The sequence below is a fragment of the Crocuta crocuta genome, unplaced genomic scaffold, assembly GCF_008692635.1.
Source record: "Crocuta crocuta isolate KB4526 unplaced genomic scaffold, BGI_CrCroc_1.0 scaffold71, whole genome shotgun sequence".
NCBI classification, from domain to species: Eukaryota; Metazoa; Chordata; class Mammalia; order Carnivora; family Hyaenidae; genus Crocuta; species Crocuta crocuta.
This window is the reverse complement of record NW_027527548.1, coordinates 453,472-471,032: the sequence shown is the minus strand read 5'-3', so window position 1 is coordinate 471,032 and position 17,561 is coordinate 453,472. Positions and strand designations below refer to the sequence as shown.

General features: G+C 52.7%; 1 protein-coding gene and 1 pseudogene across 1 annotated transcript in view; one reads left to right on the top strand and one right to left on the bottom strand.

Moving 5' to 3' along the window:
- Positions 1-17,561, top strand: part of LOC144233571 (tRNA N(3)-cytidine methyltransferase METTL2B-like) — a 50,949-nt pseudogene that overhangs the window by 705 nt on the left and 32,683 nt on the right.
- Positions 1-17,561, bottom strand: part of SULF2 (sulfatase 2) — a 115,090-nt gene that overhangs the window by 92,880 nt on the left and 4,649 nt on the right.

The following is a 17,561-nucleotide window of genomic DNA, read 5'->3' as shown; positions in this document are numbered from 1 at the left end:
CTAAAACGGGTGTGAAGGATGAAACGGGTTAACACTGAGTGCTGAGCCCACAGCCTGGCACTCGGAATTAACCAGAACACATCGCTCACAGAATACACCATCATCAGATGATGATTGCTGTCGTCGTGGCTGGGTGGTGACAGGAACATTNCCCCCCTACGCACAGGCTCTAGTGCTGTCCCTGGGTCACAGTCGAGAACAAGTGAGCATAGCCACCGCCATAAGTTTCCCCAGGGAGAAAACGGCAGAGCCGGTCTGACCTCTGCTCCTGGGACTGCTCAGTGCAGCACACGCACACGCACACACACACACACCCCACGCATATTTCCAACCTCCTCCATTCCGGAGCCACAGCCCCCGTTTCTGCTACATCTGCACAACTTTCCACTGTGAAAGGGCCTCATTTAAAAATAAAAACACGAATACATGTTTTTGAAGAAGCAAACTTTCTATCCAAGGGTAAGTGGAAAGTTGGCATCCCTTTTCCTTCAAACCAACTCACACAGAATGAAAGAAAGCAGACACTGTTACTCAGCCTCACAGCTTCTAGCTCCTTCCTGAGGCCCGAAGCTGAGCCCTGGGCCCGCCCACTCCCCCACCAGCACACGCTCTCTTTTTTAGGGGAGACCAGCAGGTGTGGGGAGGAGCCAAAGGGCACTGGTGCCGCCCTGGACGCTCTGCGGGGGGGAGTGTGAGGCTGGGACAGGCTGGCAGAAAGCCCTGCTCTGGCATCTCATCGGTCCCTGAATCCCCCCGAATCATGGGGTGGGGTCCGAGTAGCGCTATCAGCCCGCGTCCCACCTGCTCCTGGAAACACACCAGGGCGCTTGGTGCTTTGCGCCGGAACGATCGCGCAATCAGCCCACCCCGATTTGTGAAACGCACATTCACGTTCCTTCAGACAGACATCAGGCCCTCAGTAACGTGGAGAGGATTTCCAAGGGGCACTCCGCAAGTCTCTTCTACCAGCTTGTTGAGGGCTCTCAATGAGCTCCTCCAGCCCCTGCTACGCATTCTACGTTTAATCCGTGTTTCCGCCCGTCAATATTATACCCATTTTACGGACGAGGAAGGTGAGGCACAGGGAGTTAAAAGTACTTTTCCACAATCACGTGGTTGAAGAAGCGGCAGACACGGGTTCACACTCAGCCTGGCGTGGCCAGACTGCTCAACCAGAACGTCCCGGAAGCGGATTGCTGGGCAAGTAAGGGAGTTTCCCAGCCTCAGTTTCCTCATTTGCAAAACGGAGCAGTAGGTGGCCAGGGGTCCGCCGAGGGTCTTTTGGGCTCTGGGCCTGTGATGTGGGGGGAGGCACAGAGCTGGGAGCTGCAGCGGGGATCGAGAGCCCTGGGTCAGATGGTGGGCGGAACCAGGAGACACAGTCGGCTGGACTCTGGTCNCCCCCCCCCCCCCCCCCCAGCCACAGTCCCCTTCACCCCCGTTCCCAGGCAACCACAACCCGCCGGCCAGGATGCCCCCTCTGGATGGGAGTCAACACTCTGCACCCAGAGACTAGAGAATAACAGGAACTAATTATTTCATCAGATCAAGTCGTCAGTGGGTCGACTTTTGATGAATTCCCCCAGCTCTGGCTTCCCCTGGCCCGGTGCCAGCCTCTCTGGATGCTGAAGAAATCAATTAAAAATGACACAAGGGAACCTGCCTCCATTTTTTCCCCTTCTTGGTAAAAGATTCAAAGGGGCCAAACAGGAATCTGCACAGCAGCAGCGGACCGATGTCCTGTCTATCCCTCGATACTTCCTCTCCCACCCACCAGCTCGCCTCAGGGTCCATCTGGCCCCTTCTCTCTGTCCTGTGTCTTCTCACAGACCTTGGCAAAGGCTTCCCAGCCCAGAGAGGCAGCTCTGGAAACGCCTAATGTCCTAAGTGTTCAGATACATCACTCCTGCTTCTAGATTTATCTGTTAATCTGCAGTTCCCTCCCCCACCCCGCTCACATCTTCCCTCATGTACCTTACTCGTATGGATTTAGGGCCCGACTATGTGCGAGGCACAGCGTTAGGTGGTACGGTAATCGTGTCTGGATTATAACAGCCTCCCAAACGGTTTCCCTGCTTCTATGCTCTCCTCCTTCTGTCAAGTAGCCGGCCGATCTGGTTAAAACAAAAAAGGCTGTTTTCCTCCACTGAAAAGCCTTCAGGGGCTCCCATCTCATGCAGACTAAACCCCCAAGCTATCCAAAGGGCCAACGAGACCCTGCACTGTCTGCCCATCCCCTCTCTGCCCTCATCTTCCAGTCTTCTCTCGGGTCGCTCAGCTCCGGCCACACGGTCTCTGTACTGTTTCTTGCACGTGACAGGCACGTCCCCACCCCAGGGCCTTTGCACTTGCTGTTTCCTCTGCTTGGAGACATCATCCAGATATCTTCAAGGCCCTTTCCTCACCTCCTTCTGGACTTTGCTTGCATTTTGTCTTTGTAGGTTAGAACAGGAATCTCCCTTCTACCAGCACTTACCACCTCTGACAAACTTGGTATTTTACTCATTTCTTTCCTTACGGTCCCCCTCTTTCCACCCAATTAGATTGGCAGCTCCCGGAGGGCATGGATTTTCGTCAGCTTCATTCACATCTGTATCCCCAACTCCTAACACAGAGCAACACTCAAGCGATTTACTGATTTAGCCAAGGATTTTCTCCCTCCCGGGCAGTACTCCAGCTGCGGTTGGGGGGGGTCACGGACATCCCCATACTGAGCTAAGTGCCATCTGAACGTAGAGCCGAAGATGTGACCCAAGTGGAATCAATCAGCACGTTCCGTCTCTCTGGCTCCAGTGACTGGCCCAGAGACAGACAGACATGTGACCCAGGCCTGGCCGATGGGAGAGGGCGGGTGGGTGGCGGGGCGCTGATGGTGACCCGGCCCCGCCAGCAAGTGGGGACTCAAGGGGACGCCGGGCTGAACCAAGTTGCACCTTGTAGCCAGCATCAGGCTCAAACTCAAACACTTGTTGCTTCTGTTAATGCGAGTTCGGACTGTCCTTTGCAACAGTAAGCACCCTTAGGGGACAGTGATGAAAAATAACTGAAACTTTCGGGGTACTTGTCAACCGGCCCCACCCAATTCTCAGCACTTTTCCTGTTAATTCATTTCACCCTTACAAAACACCTTTAAGGATTTTAGACGTTATATTTGCAGATGAGGAAGCTGAGGCCCAGAGAGGTTTGAGGACTTGCCTAAGGTCATGCAATTTGGTGGGTGGAGCAGCAGAATCTCTCCCTCCCGCCCCACCCCACCGCACCCCAACCTCTGCACTTCCCTCTGCCCTGAGAGGTTCATTCCGATGGATGGACTGCATGCATCAGTGGGCTCCGGGCTCTCTGGCTCCTGGAGGGGTTTGGGCAAGGGGGTCACTGCCAGGGGTCCCCCGCCCGCTGCTGGGAACTGACCACTCCCTCTGTTGCTGCGCAGGGGGCCACAGTTGTGGTGACCCTCTCCTGGTTCCAGCAAATGCTCCCCACTGTCCCCAGCCCCAGGGACCTGTATTATTCATTGTCTTACACTCTGCTCACACCTCTGTTGGAAGGCACCATCTGTTTCCTGCGGGGCCCTGGACGGATAATGCAAGCAGCCCTCAGGGCCGAGTTCTGTCCTGATGTCCTGACCCCACAGCCCTCTCTGGCCTCCTAGGCTCCCTTGGAAACTGATTAATGATGCAAGAAACTGAGGTTAAGTGTATTGCGCAAACAGGAAGAAGGGGGAAAACTGCTGGCCTGGAAGGGGAGGGGCAGTCAGAGAGGGCTGCCTGGAGGAGGTCTTATGGAGTAAAGTTTAGGAAGCCTAATGGGGAACAAAGTTCTGAAGAAGCCCCAGGGTTTTTCTGAAGAAGTGGGCAGAGGACAGGGTGTTTCGGGCAGCAGAAAAGGCCTGAGCAAACGGCAGGCAGAGTGGGAGGGAATGCAAATGTGTGGTCCCGGACCTCACAAGCCCAGAAGTTGTCTAGAGGGGGGACGGCACAAGCACATCTGTTAAACCTTACACTGCCCTGGGGTCTCCCTTTCTTCCAGGCCAGCCTTCTCCCTGTGCTGTCAAAGGAAGGACAGCAACTCCTATAAGCTATGGGAACAGGCTGTGTCTTCCCTATCCCAGGCCAGGGCGTCTGGTGGCCCTCCGTGTCTGTTCTGGAATCCCAGCTAGAGGCAGAGCAAGTCAGCCCTCCGGCACAGGCCGCCGGACACGAGAAGGATCTGAGGGAGGAGGGAAAGGTCAGGTTTCAAGAGCTCAGGTTCAGGAAAGGAAAGCAGGGCATAAAGAAAAGGGCTTAAAACTCCATCGCCCGCGTTAACTATCCATTTAACAAGAAACCCTCAAGGGCCTCCTATGTGCCAGGCACTGTTCATGGCACTGTGGATAAAGCAGTGGAAAAAAAAAAGTCCCTGTCTTCAAGGAGCTGACATTCTAAGGAGTCAACGCATCCCCAAGTGGGAAATGTCAGAAAACAGGGCTATAGCAGTAACGGCGAACCTGGGTGAAATTCTAGGACGGCCGTGGAGTATAGTTAGAGTTAAAGAAAGTTTAGACACTATATATTTAAGGTCTTGGAAAGTTTGAAACGTCACAAGGTTTTATGTAAAGTGAGCGGGTGTCTGAGAGGCCATGTAATTTACACGCCCAAATAGCTGAGCATCTACGTGCAAGTCCTGTTTCATGATCGGAGATAAGAGGCAGACACGCCTGTCTGCTCTCACAGAGCTGAGAGAGAAAGGAGAAAGCCCTGCAGACAGATGTGTGCTAAAATGCAGCAGGAAACAGGCTATAGAAGGGGATAGGTAGGGTCAGACTGCTGGGGCCCAAATCTTGGCTCCACTGTGGGCTAGTTGGGCAAGTGACTTAGTCTCTGGAGGCCTCAGTGTCTTCAAATGTCAAGTGGGGTCAATCATAGCACTTACGGAGTTGTGAAGACAAAACGGCCTAATGCCTACACAGCCTTTAGAACCGAGCTGCACACAGTAAGCCCCGTATGCATGTTAGCTAGCGGTTTTTGTTGGGTTTGGGCCAACATTTTTTTTTTATGTTGATTTATTTAGTTTTGAGAGAGAGACAGAGAATGTACAAGCAGAGGAGGGGCAGAGAGAGAGAGAAAGAGAATACCAATCAGGCTCTTAGCCGTCAGCACGGAGCCCATCTCAGGGCTCGAACTCATGAACCGTGAGATCACAACCTGAGCTGAAATCAAGAGTTGGACACGTGATCGACTGAGCCACCCAGGTGCCCCGGGCCAACTTATTTTCTCTAACAGGAGCAGTTTTCATTTGGGGATTCCTAGTCCTTGAATAAGGTTCAAATCAGGCCCCAGCTGCAGAGCTCCAAGGCTAGACCATGGAGTCTAGACCTGAGCCAATCAGAGCCTTCCAGTCCCTCTGCCTTAGTGATTGGCCAATTGAGTAATCCAGGCGCTCTGGCCTGACTGACTAGGAAGAGATGCCTAGCCCTTCCAATGGGCTAATTGGCTCCATGTCATCTCACCACAAGAGGAAGGGAAGACAGATGCCATCTTGCTTCATATCGAGGTAGAATGAAGCCAACACACAAAAGGAAACAGAGCTGAGAAATGGAACCTAGTTGGGCTTTGACAACATTTGAGACCTGGATCCAGCGATGCCTGAAGGAGGAAGATTTACCTCTGGGTTCTTTGCTTCAGGCACCAATAGATTCCTTTTTCTCCTTTGACTGGTTTGAGCTGTTTTCTTTTTTTTATTCTTAGGTCAGCCTTCTTACATGGTGAGTCCTTAGGGACATGAATCGGATTCTCTCGGTTTCTTAGGTCACTCCCAGTTGCTTTCTCTGTCACTTGCAACCGAATGAGCCCCAATGGTGAAGCCAGCTGGAGGTGGAGCGTGGACTCCAGTGGCTTTCCGGCCACCTTCTGTCTCTCTGTAGAAACCTGACGACATGGCTTGCTAGCCCTTGGCCTGGGTCTCAGCCCAGCTCTGCCTTATTGTAGGCAAACCTCCTGCATCCATCTTTGTCAACTGATAAGAACAAGGCAAAGCAGAAGGAAAGTGGGCGTGGGAGTCAGGAATTCTGGTCCAGATTCTGTCTTAGTTTCCTCATCAGCCAAGCAAAACAGACATTCCCTGGGCCCGGCCCTGAGGTCTGGGATGGGTGGAGTCCGGCAAGTGGAGAGAGGCCTTCCCTGTGGCCCCAACACTCATCACAACGCGTGATCCCCGATGCACTCTTCTGTTCCGGGCTTTGCGGGGGTTGTTCTTCCACTAGAAGCTCCACTCTCTTTCCTTAATCCACAGCCCTGCCCCTGGCTCACCCCGGTGTCCCTTCCGCCAGTTAGTCAACAAGTATTTACTGAGCACCTACTATGCACAGGCCCTGTTCTATGTGCCGGGGATCCAGAAACAATGATCTTGCATGAATTAGACACCAAGAGAGGTCACATGAGGCATGAGGGGAGGAGTCCTCAGGAGAGGGAGGTCAGAAGTGCTGGTGGGGGTGGGGAAGGCTGTATCTTTAAATAGCAGAGCAGAGTCCTGAGGGAGGTGAAGGAATGTGCCTTGCAGGGATCTGGGGGGACGGTGTTCCAGTCACAGGGAAGAACAAGTGCAAATGTCCTGGGGGAGGCTCGTGCCTGGGAGACTGAGAAGCATAAAGTGGGCAAGTATAGCTGGGGTGAAGTTGAGTGAGGGGAAGGCTCGTATCTGGAGGGGAGGACCTGGCAGTTTCTAGCCTGGGGGTACTGGGATTGGATGCGGTTTTGACAGGGCAGACTTTAATAGAACAGATTGTAGGGCAAGAGGGTGGAGGCAGGAAGGCCAGTGAGACAGCGGCCCTGGACCGTGCTTGGACTGGGACAGGGGCAGTGAGGGGGCTAGACGTGAGATTCTGGACACTGGTGAGTGAATGAATGAATGAATGAATGAATGAGTGAATGAACAAGTGAATGAATGAGTGATTATGTGAATGAATGAGTGAACAAATGACTGAATGAACAAATGAATGAGTGAATGAATGAGTGAATGAACAAATGAGGGAATGAATGAATGAATGAGAAAATGAATGAACCAACAGAGGATAGACTGTCTCATGCCAAGTGCTCCAATGACTATTTTTTATAACAATTTACCTTCAACCTCAGCAGGAGAATAGTCTTTTTTTCCACGCCCAGGAACTTGAACAGGACACAGCGCGGAACGCTGGCCTCTGCTTTAATATCTGAGGCTGTGGCTCAAGTCACAGGAGAGAGCCACTGGCAGTTGGCTGGGACCTCGGCTCGGGGAGGCCTCTTCTCGTGGCCTGGGCTCCCTCCCAGCATGGCGGCCTCAGGGTGCCGTCTGGTTTCTTAAGCGGCAGCTTCCGGCTCGGAAGGCGGTGTCTCAGCAAGGGGCAGCGCTGCCTCAGTTTCTCCACCCCAACCTGGTCTTTCCTGCTGTCCCCAGTGTCATTGGTTATGGGCGAGTCACAAGTCTGGCTGGATTCCAGAGGAGGGGACGGGGACCCCCTTTCCGGGAAGCAGTGTCAAGGTCACTGTGGACAAGCATGTGGACAGACTGAGGCTGTCTTGGGAACACAGCGGGGGCAGCCACCTGGGCCTCTGCCCGCCACACGTCACCCCTTCCAGGAGGGGAAACCGAACGGACTCCGACTCCGTGCCTGCGTCTGGCGTGCGCTGGGGTTTGTGCCCACGCCTGCGCCAGAGGTCCCTGAGCCTCGGGAAGCCCCGGGGGACCCGAAGGCTCCCCTGCCCCCACCCCCGTCTGTACGACCTGAAGGGGTTAAGTCAGCAGTGCCAGGAGCAGGCGGCTCTGAAGGGACACCAGGCAGAGGGAAAAGCGTGCGCCGGGCGTGGAAGGCCACAGCGCCTCTCCCGCACTTCAGAGCATGGACCGTCCTCTGTCATCTTGGGGCAGAAAACATTTATTCCCACTTAAAAAAAAAAAAACCGTTCCCCCTCCTCGTTACTAAGTAGAAAGGAAGCCACCACCACGCCCAGAAACCCCGAGTGACGTGTGGGACCTGGTTTCAGGGAACTGGCCTGATTCTCCCCACTTCCCCCACTTCCCTCCCGCCGGGGTGGGAAACGACAGCCCCTCAGCTCGGCCCCTCGGCCCAGGGCCACGGCGCACACAGAAGCATCCAGAAGGGGAGGCCGCTGTCTCATCAGGCAGCCGGCTGGCTTGTCCGGCGGTGGGAGATGGGACTTCAACTGGGGGCACGGCTGGGGGCCAGGTTTGTGGGGGAGGCTCACGACGCGGGGCCGGGGGAGACGGCCGCAGACGGGCCGCCAGCCTGCGGGCACCCGACCCAGAGTCGACAGCTGCCAGGAAGGTTCTGGAGGGACGGCCGCCTCCAGGCAGGGGCCCTGGTGTGAAGCACCCGGTCCGTCTGCTCTGGAAGGGGCGACAGGACCCATCTCTACCCGGCGCACCTGCTCTTAGGCGGCCAGGTCTCAGGGGTCAGCCAATCACCTGTGCCCTCGTTTCTGCCAGATTCTTCTTCACGTTGCTCCCTTTGCCATGTCAGCAAATTTATCTACAAAGGAGGTGTGTCCTTCTAAGGGCACTTCTGATGTTTGGGGCTGGGCCATTCTCTGCTGGGGGCGGAAGGGGGTGCTGTGCAGCATCCCCGGCCTTTACCTGTGAGACGGGAGTAGCGCCCACGCCCGCTGTGGACATCAAAAATGTCTCCAGACGTTGTCACATGTCCCCTGCGGGCAAAACTGCTCCCAGGGGAGAGCTCCTGCCTTAAGCGGATAGCAACATCAAGAAACAAATGCAGTGACATTGCACTTGGACTCTTGCTTGCCGAGGGTACGGGCACGGACTTTTTCTTACGAGGGGAGCAAGCGTCCTTGAAGGCCCCAGAAGGGAACACAGGGGAATGTGATGTCATTTGTGGAATGACCCCTAAAACATGGCCCTAAAATGAGGGCCACTGGGATCTGTCCACTGGAAACCCCACCTTCATCCAGTCGATGGGACTGGGCTGGCCAGAGCCCGGCGGGCTGGCCCGTGGCCTCGGCTCAGGAGAAGCCTGGATGTGGTTTGGTTACTTTAGGAGAGGGACACCTGTCTGCAGTGGCCTTTGTCTACAGCAGGGCCTCAAACTCAAATGCCTGCAGGGGCCAGGCAGGAGAAATGAGTGACGTGGTCTGGACTTTGGGGAAAAGGAGCATAGGGTAGAGACTGGACCACACTGGAGACTTTGTTTCCAAACTGAAAGCATTCGATACATGTTGAACACTGAGCAGACCCGACGAAGCTCTATTAGAGGATGGCTGAAGGCCTCTTTGCAACCCTTCAGAGTTATGTGATCTTTTCTGAGCACCCACTATGTGCCTGGTGCTATATGGGATGCTGTGATACAGCCATAAACATGGAGCAGGCCAGGCCTCTGCCCTCAAGGAGCTGACATCCTGGTGGGGGAGACAGATAATATGTAAAGATGAATTTTAGGTCGTCTTACGAACTTGAAGAAAACTTTCAGGGAGACTGGAGACACAGTAAATCAGGGAAGCCTCTAGGTAGGGGTGATGTTTGAGCTGAGACCAGAAGGTGGTAAGAAGCTAGTGCTAGCAAAATGCGTTATAACCAAAGGAAAAAGCAGGTGCAAAGGCCCAGTGGTAGGAATGAGTTTAGCTGGTGTGAAGAATAAATAAAGAGCAGCATGGCAGCAGCAGCATAAGGAGACTGGATGTCACCCTCCCGGGCCACACCTGTCGTTCCTGCTAGGTGTTCAGGGGGAATGGGAATCGGACACAGAAATACCGCCTCTGTCCTTTGTTCTTTTGTCTCAGCTGCGGACAAGCGCTTTCCTGGCAGCAAGTTACAAAGTTATTTCTGCAAAAGGCCTTTGGCCAAAAGCAATAAAGTCGGACCTGAACAGAGTCATTATTCATGCCTAATTGTGGACTGGTTCTCAGTGTAGCCTGCCTGGGCCAGCACTGGGGATTCCAATCCCCCCCGGGTTTTTTTTTGTTTTTTTTAACCCCACTCTTTCCCAGCACTGTTTACCCTCACAGGACCCTTATTTATGGTTCCAGAGATTGTATGTAGTTCCCGTTGAGCAGAACGTAAAGGGATAAAAGTCTATTTTGGTGGCCTGGCATTCATAATCTAATTATTTCCTCCCTTTCCACCCAATCCACCATCCTCATCCATCATGCCCCTGCTATTAGCAGATGAGCTTCTCATTAGCTCACCTTGGAAACGGCCCGGCGCTTACAATTATTTGAGAAGCCTGCACTCCTAGGCGGTGGGGGGAGAGTCTGAAGCAACTTTTACCAAATAACTCACTAAATTTAGAGACGGGAGTTGAGAGAATTTTGCCCATTTCCAACCCGGCCTGCTGTGCAATCGAATCGGCAGCTGGAAATAGACTGCCAAGGGGCGGGAAGCAGGTTAGAGGAGAGAGCGGTAGGTTAGAGGTGCTCCTTGCGCTCGGATCAGTTCCTCCCATTGGTGCGGTGTCACTGCGCCGGGGACTCGCTGCGTGTCACAAAGTGTACTCTCTGCAGCGGTGCACAGTGGCCGGAAGAGAGGGCGTGGGGGCTGGCTGCCAGTGTCCACGTGGGGAGGGGTCTGGGGAGGCAGGAGCGCACTCACTGTGCTGGCCTTTCGGACGTGACTGCACACGCCCTCCCTTCCAGGAGCCAGCTTGAATTAGCCCCATCTTTGCTGAGGCCTGGAGAGAATTCCGGGAGCCAGTTTTGCCCCATAAAGAGGGCTCTCAGACCCCCAGCAGTGCCCGAGTTAGGGGGCCCCTGACCTGGAAGAAATGCCACACAGATTTGGGCGTCTACTTCTAGCAGATTTTTAAAAAACGCATTCATTCATTCATGCACCCATCTATCCATCCATCTTCTATTCATTCGTTCAGAAATGTTAACTGCTCGTCCCGGGGGAGTCAGTTATTCCGGGCGGAGCAGCGGCTTCTGTCTCTGTCCTGCCTCTGGTCCACCACCTTTGATACTAGAAACCCAGTTTCCTTTTGATGAATGTCTCTCGCCTGCCAAGCTGTGTCACCCGCTCTCGCCAGGTGACCGAGTGGCGATCGTGTGACCAAAAGTGGTCAATCAGACTCTCTCTTCAGGCTTTCGACTCTCAAATGGAGTGTCAAGGGGAAAAGGAAAAAGCAGGGGTGCGTTTGTCCCCTGGGAACCCCTCTTCCTGCAACTCCTCCTTGGAGGTCCCCAGAGCTTCCTAAGCTAAAGCCTTAGACAGCCTGGTAGCTTTCGCTGCTGGTTCCTCGGAGTCAGAAGACCTTGAGACCGACCACCAGACCGTGAGGGAGCACGTGGCTTCAGCTGATGGCCCCAGCTAAGTCCCCCCTGGTGCCCAGCGCTCGCTGCTGGCCATCCGAGTGGACCCATATTGGACCTTTAAGCTGCTACCCCAGGGCACAGGAGAACCCCCTGACAACCCACAGAACTGTTACAAATGATTACATTGTTGCTTTACGCTGCTGAGCCGGTAGGATCTCTCCCGAAGCAGAAGCACAGCCAAAGAGCCTTGAGGGACTAGAGCCCATTCCTCCAAACTGGAGCGTCACAATGACCTACAAGCAGTCAAGATTTTCGGTCTCCAGTGGCCAATGGCTTTGAGCAGACGAACACTTAGAGAAGAACATCATTCTTTCCTCCTTTTATTCCCTTTCAAGCAGCCAGTAAGCTCAGCATCGATAGAACCAGGATGACGAAGCTTAAGGGGCTCCCAGTCCCGGGGTGGGGTGGGGGGGAAGCAACCACGGTGCCTCGGTTCCCTCAGTTCCAAAATGGAGATAATAATAGGCCTTGATCAAAAGGCTTTTTGTGATGACTAAATGCTCCGCAACACATACCGGAGAGACACGGGACTTGTTGTTATTATAAACAATGTTGCAATGCATTATCTCTAGAAATGGGGCCATTCCATCTGAATAAATGCTCTTTTCCCCCGGCAGCTCTCATTCTGCACTTCTGATAGAGCCTATGACAGAGAAACACCGTCCCACAAGGAGAAGAACAGCAGGGCAAGTGCAATGACAAAAGGCCAATGAACTTGACTGCAGTCTCAGACAATAGGGAATAGGAGGGACTGTGGCAAAGTAGAGACCGCACGCACGATCTGTGCAGACAGGAACTCCATGTGGCCAGATAGGGCCCACGTCTGTTTTTCACAAGCTGGAAACTCTAATTTTTAAACTGTAAAATCTCGGGGCGCCTAGGTGGCTCAGTCAGTTAAGCGTCCAACTTCAGCTCAGGTCATGATCTCATGGTCCATGAGTTTGAGCCCCATGTTGGGCTCTGTGCCGACAGCTCAGAGCCTGAAGCCTGCTTCAGATTCTGTGTCTCCCTCTCTCTCTGCCCCTCACCTGATCACATTCTATCTCTCTCTCAAAAAAAAAACACACACACACACACACACACAATTTTAACTGTCAAATCTCACAATTAAAAAAAAGAAAATTTTTTTAGTTTATTTAGCTTTTGAGAGAGAGAGAGAGCCGGGGAGGGGCAGAGAGAGAGGGAGACAGAGAACCCCAAGCAGGTTCCACACTGCCAGCACAGCCCAACACAGGGCTTGAACTCATGAATGGTGAGATCATGACGTGAGCTGAAATCAAGAGTCGGGACACTCAACCAACTGAGCACCCCAGGTACCCCTAACAATTCTCAGAATTATTAAAGATCTGACAACTAACTTTTAAAAAAAGCTCAAAACAGGGGCACCTGGGTAGCCAGTCAGTGAAGCACTGACTCTTGATTTTGGCTCAGGTCATGATCTCAATAGTTTGTGGGACTGAGCCCGGTATCTGGTTCCGTGAGCTGATGGCCCAGAGCCTCCTTGGGATTCTCTCTCTCCCGTTCTCTCTGCCCCTCCCCTCTAGTGCTTCATACACACACACACACACACACACACACACTCTCTCTCTCTCTCTCTCTCTCTCTCAAAATAAATAAACTTAAAAAAATATTCAAAACAGTGTGTAGGTTAAACATCTCTGTGAGCTAAATACAGACCCTGCTTAGCCAGCCTGTGACATCTATTTCTGAGAGGACAGAACAAGGAGAGACTTCTCTGTGCCTCACTTTCCTTGTCTGTAAAATGGGGATTAGAAAGTCCCTGTGCTACAGACGAATGTTTGCATCTCCCCAAAATTCATACATTGAAACCTTGTCCCCAATAAAATAGTATTAGGAGGTGGCTTTGCAGGTGATCGGGCCATGAGGGTGGTGCCCTCGTGAATGGGATTCGTGTCCTCATAAAACAGACCCCAGAGAGATCCCTGGCCCCCTTGTCATGTGAGGACGCGAGAAGGCGTCATCTGTGAATGAGGAAGCAGGCTTTCCCCAGACCCTGAATCTGCTGGCACCGTGACCTTNCCCCCCCCCCCCCCCCCCGCCCCCAGAACTGTGAGAAATAAATTCCTGTTGCTTCTAAGCCTACTCATCCCCAGACTCTGTTCCAGCGGCGCGAACAGGCTAAGACAGCCTGTGTCAAGTTCACCTGCACGGCCGCTTAGAATGCTGCCCGGCGCCCAGAAATGTGAGCTTTCAAGAGCGGGAGTTTGGGACGGGAGGTGAGAGGCAGGTCTCTTGGGCTGTGACAGCTCCTTTCAGGAGGGGACAATGCGGGTAGGGAGCAAGAGCTGTCTTTCCCAGGGCACCTGGGAAATGTCACACCACTGATCTCACAGATTAACTTTCATGTTCCGAGTGGCCGGAGACTGGTCAGAAGCGGCGGATTCCGCCAGCCCTTCTACAGGGCCTGATGTCCCCGCTGTGGCCTGAGGCCGATGGCCACCGCTGTGAGTAATGTCAGCGCAAATCCCGGCTCCGGTGCTGGACTGGGTGCCGGAAGGGTCCGACAAAACCAATCCTCCCCACCCCCCACCTTTGCTTCCTGCAAATGACACACTGGTTCTAGCTCATTCCCCTGGAGCAAGGATCCTCAACACTAGATCCAGACCCAGCAGCTCATCTCCAAGTGTCCTTCCCAGGTTCCTTCATCCAAAAAATATTTTCTGAGCACTCAGAGGGCTGGGCCTTGTTCTGGGTGCTGGGGATTCGGTGGTGAACGAGACAGACCCGGTTCTTGCAGCCATGAGGCTTACTTTTTAGAGAGAGGAGAGAGGACAAAGGACAAATAAGTAAATTCAGATAATCCTGGAGAGTGACAGGTGTGATAAACACAAAACAGGTGTCATTCCAGGCATTTAAGGATGTGGCATTTGAGAGGAGACCTGATGGATCAGAAGGAGCCAGACTTGTGATGTCCAGGCAGAGGGGACAGCGAGTGCAAAGGCCCTGAGGTTACAGCAAGCTTTGATATGGCCACAGAGAAGAGGCCAGTGTGATAGTGCAAATAAGCCTGGAGGTGGAGGGGGTGAGATGAGAGCGTAGGCCAGGCCGTACAGGACAGAGTAGCGGTGGCAAGGAGTCTGGATTCTACTACAGGTGCAACAGGTCACCGGAAGGAGGGACTTATTAGAGAAGCCGCCACTGCCTATTTGCAGAAACGCCTAGCAGAAGGCACCCCATCCAATCTGAAACGTCAGCTATACACCGGAATCACGTGGGAGCTCCAACAGACCCTGATGCCCAGGGCGCTGACTTAATTGGTCTGGGCGTGGCCTGGGCGCTGGGAGTTTTAAGAGCTGCCCTAGAGATTGTTCAGAACCCCTGCGTCTCCTGGGTACATGGTGACAAGCCCACCTTGGGCTCCCAGGCCGGGCTCGGAGTTTGGTTGNGGACACGGCGGAGCTGGTCAGCTCAGGAGGCCTCAGGATGGAGCTCTGCGCCCACTTAGTGCCCCTGCTTTGCTGCCCTCTGAGCTGGACCTCCTCCTCTGCAGGGGTGGGGGGGGACCGCAGCCTTCCTCATGGACTGAAGGGGGTAGGTACAGGAGCACTTCAAGAAGCTAGGAAGAAAGCAGTGTGGCCACTCCTCCCCACCCCCTCTCCAAATTAAAAATGGACCATATGATCTAGCAATTTCACTTCTGGAATCTCTCTACAAAGGAAATGAAATCACTGTCTTAAAAAGACACCTGGGCATGCCTGTCCACGGCAGCCAAGCCACGGAAGCGACCTCCGTGGCTGCCGAGGGGTGGGTGGAGAGAGGAGAGGCGGCATATATAAGCATATGATGGGATATCACTGAGCCAGGAGAAAGGAGGAGAGCCTACCACTTGTGAGGCGGGCCATCGAGAGAAAGACGAACACTGCATGAGCTCGCTTATACGTGGGATCTTAAAAACAACAAGAACAATGACGAAAAACCCAAAACGCCGAACTCAGACGGAGCAGAGACTGGGGAGTGAGAGGAGGGGAAAATGGATGAAGGTGATCAAAAGGTACAAACTCCCAGTTACAACAGGGGTAAAGCACTGCCTGGGGACCACAGTTAAATGAGGCCGTGTTGTGTATCTGAAAGTTGCGAAGAGAGTAAATCTTAAAAATTCTCATCACAAGAAAAAACATTTAACTGTGCGACGATGTGTATTAACTAAACTTACTGTGGTCATAATTCTGCAATATGTACGTACATCAAATCATTACATTGTACACCAAAAATAACGTTGTTATATGTCTATTACATCTCAGTTAAAAAACAAAAGCTACCAAGGATCTACAAGTACAAGCAATAATAAGGGCACCTGACTTTTGGAAGACACTTCCATGTGCCTAACTCAGGGTGCTAGTGTTTCACCATGACTCTACCAGGAAGCTGCCATGATTATCCCCATTTTACGGAAGAGGGATCTGAGGCTCAGAGAGGTGAACTGACTTGACCATCGCCGCCCAGCTACAGAGGGGCTGGTAGGTGAATCAGGATGTCTGGTGCTAGAGGGCTGCCTCTTAACCACTGGGACATAATGATTCTCAGAGAGGTTTCTTACGTCCAATCTTCTACACCTTCTTCATCTCCTGCCCAGGTGGGAGCCACTGATACCTGCGTGCACCCAAGAACTCAGGAGCCTGTTCACCGGAGAGCTGGTTTGTGCTAACAACATGGGGTCGTTTCACCCGGGGGACCAGGGCATTGTAGGAACATATCAACAAGGAGGGCAATGAGTTGTCCCCAACGACAGCTGAGGCAGAAGCTGTGGGTGGCCCTCACAAGGTCATTCCTCAGTTTATGGGACCCCAACTTTGTTAAGGAGGTGGACCCCTATCTTGGTGATAAACCAGCATGAATGTAAATCCGTGGCTCTCAGAAGAGTGAAATCAACCCAAAGGGTGTTGGCAGGAATTTGTGAGGATTGTTTGTTGTCGCAGTGACTGGGGGATGTTTCCGGCATCTGGGAGAGGGACTGGGCTGTTGGATAATGTGCCGCACTCCACACAGTGAAGAACTGCCCCATTTCCGACTGAGTACATTCTATTTATTAAGTCATCTTTACGCTCAGTGTGGGGCTTGAACACATGATCCCAAGATCAAGAGTCCCACACCCTTCCAACAGAGCCGGCCAGGCACCCCCAGGAAGGCCCCCATTTCCAAGGACTTTCCGACGTCCCAAAAGACACTCATGTAGGTGAAAGAGCTTTTCCAGTTACCTGGCCTCAGACATGAACTCCACTTCACATATAAACACAAAAGATGATTTGCCTGGTTCTGCTCTACGCTGACTTTTCTGGGACTGCAGCCACGAAGTACACCAAGGGAAGAGTCGTTTGTTTCATCCGGAGATTTTGGTCAATTGTTCGCCATTCGGGAAAATCACGTTGTTGATGGCCACGGCACTTGTGGTATTTGATCTGCCAAAACCACACATTTGTACCCCACTGCGTTTGTAGCTGTTAGATTTACGTGATTCCACACGAGTGTGGGCATCTGACTGCTTCATTATGTCTTCCAAGGTCATTTGTGCCTAAGATTTATAGCTTGCCATACGTGTGTTTGCTTATAACTCACTTTTCCTCTAGTTTTCCTTTAAATTACACTCAGGATACTCTATCAGTCCAAAAATGTGCAGACAGGTTGTGTTACCTATGAATTCATTTCAGGTGAAATGGACAAAAACATTTGCTACAAGAAGAGGGTGTCTGATCTTGGGAACCACTGAGCGACGTCGAACATGAAAAGCCCATTTCCCTTTGCCAGTGTTTGGTTTAGGTGTGCATACAAAACCCAACCCTGGACCAATGAGGCAGAGAGCAAAGTCTGCTCGGGTGAGGGTGTTCTTGGAAGGATTTTGCTCTCTGATTAAAAGGCAGACAGCATGGAGTCCCACTCTTTACTTCTACTTTGTACGGGGATGTAATATCTGGAGCTGCAGCAGCCATCTTGAGACCATGAGGCAACAAGGCTAAAGACATGAGGAGGACTGAGGGACAGAGGACTGGGAGATCTTGGGTCTCTGAGGACGTTGTATAGACAAGCCGGCTCCAGGGCTCCCCTGCCTTGGGCTGTTGCTAAGTGAGACTAGTGCGAAAGCCCCTCTTGGCCAGGAATTCTATCACTTGCAGTGAAAATAGCTTGATTCACATTCAATTAGGACTCAAAGCCTCGAAGAACTGTGGCAGGATTTCTTGGTCTCTGAAATATCCAGAAATGTGGCCTGTGTTCACAAGGCTGTGGACTGTCTCTAGACCTGTCACAAGGGTC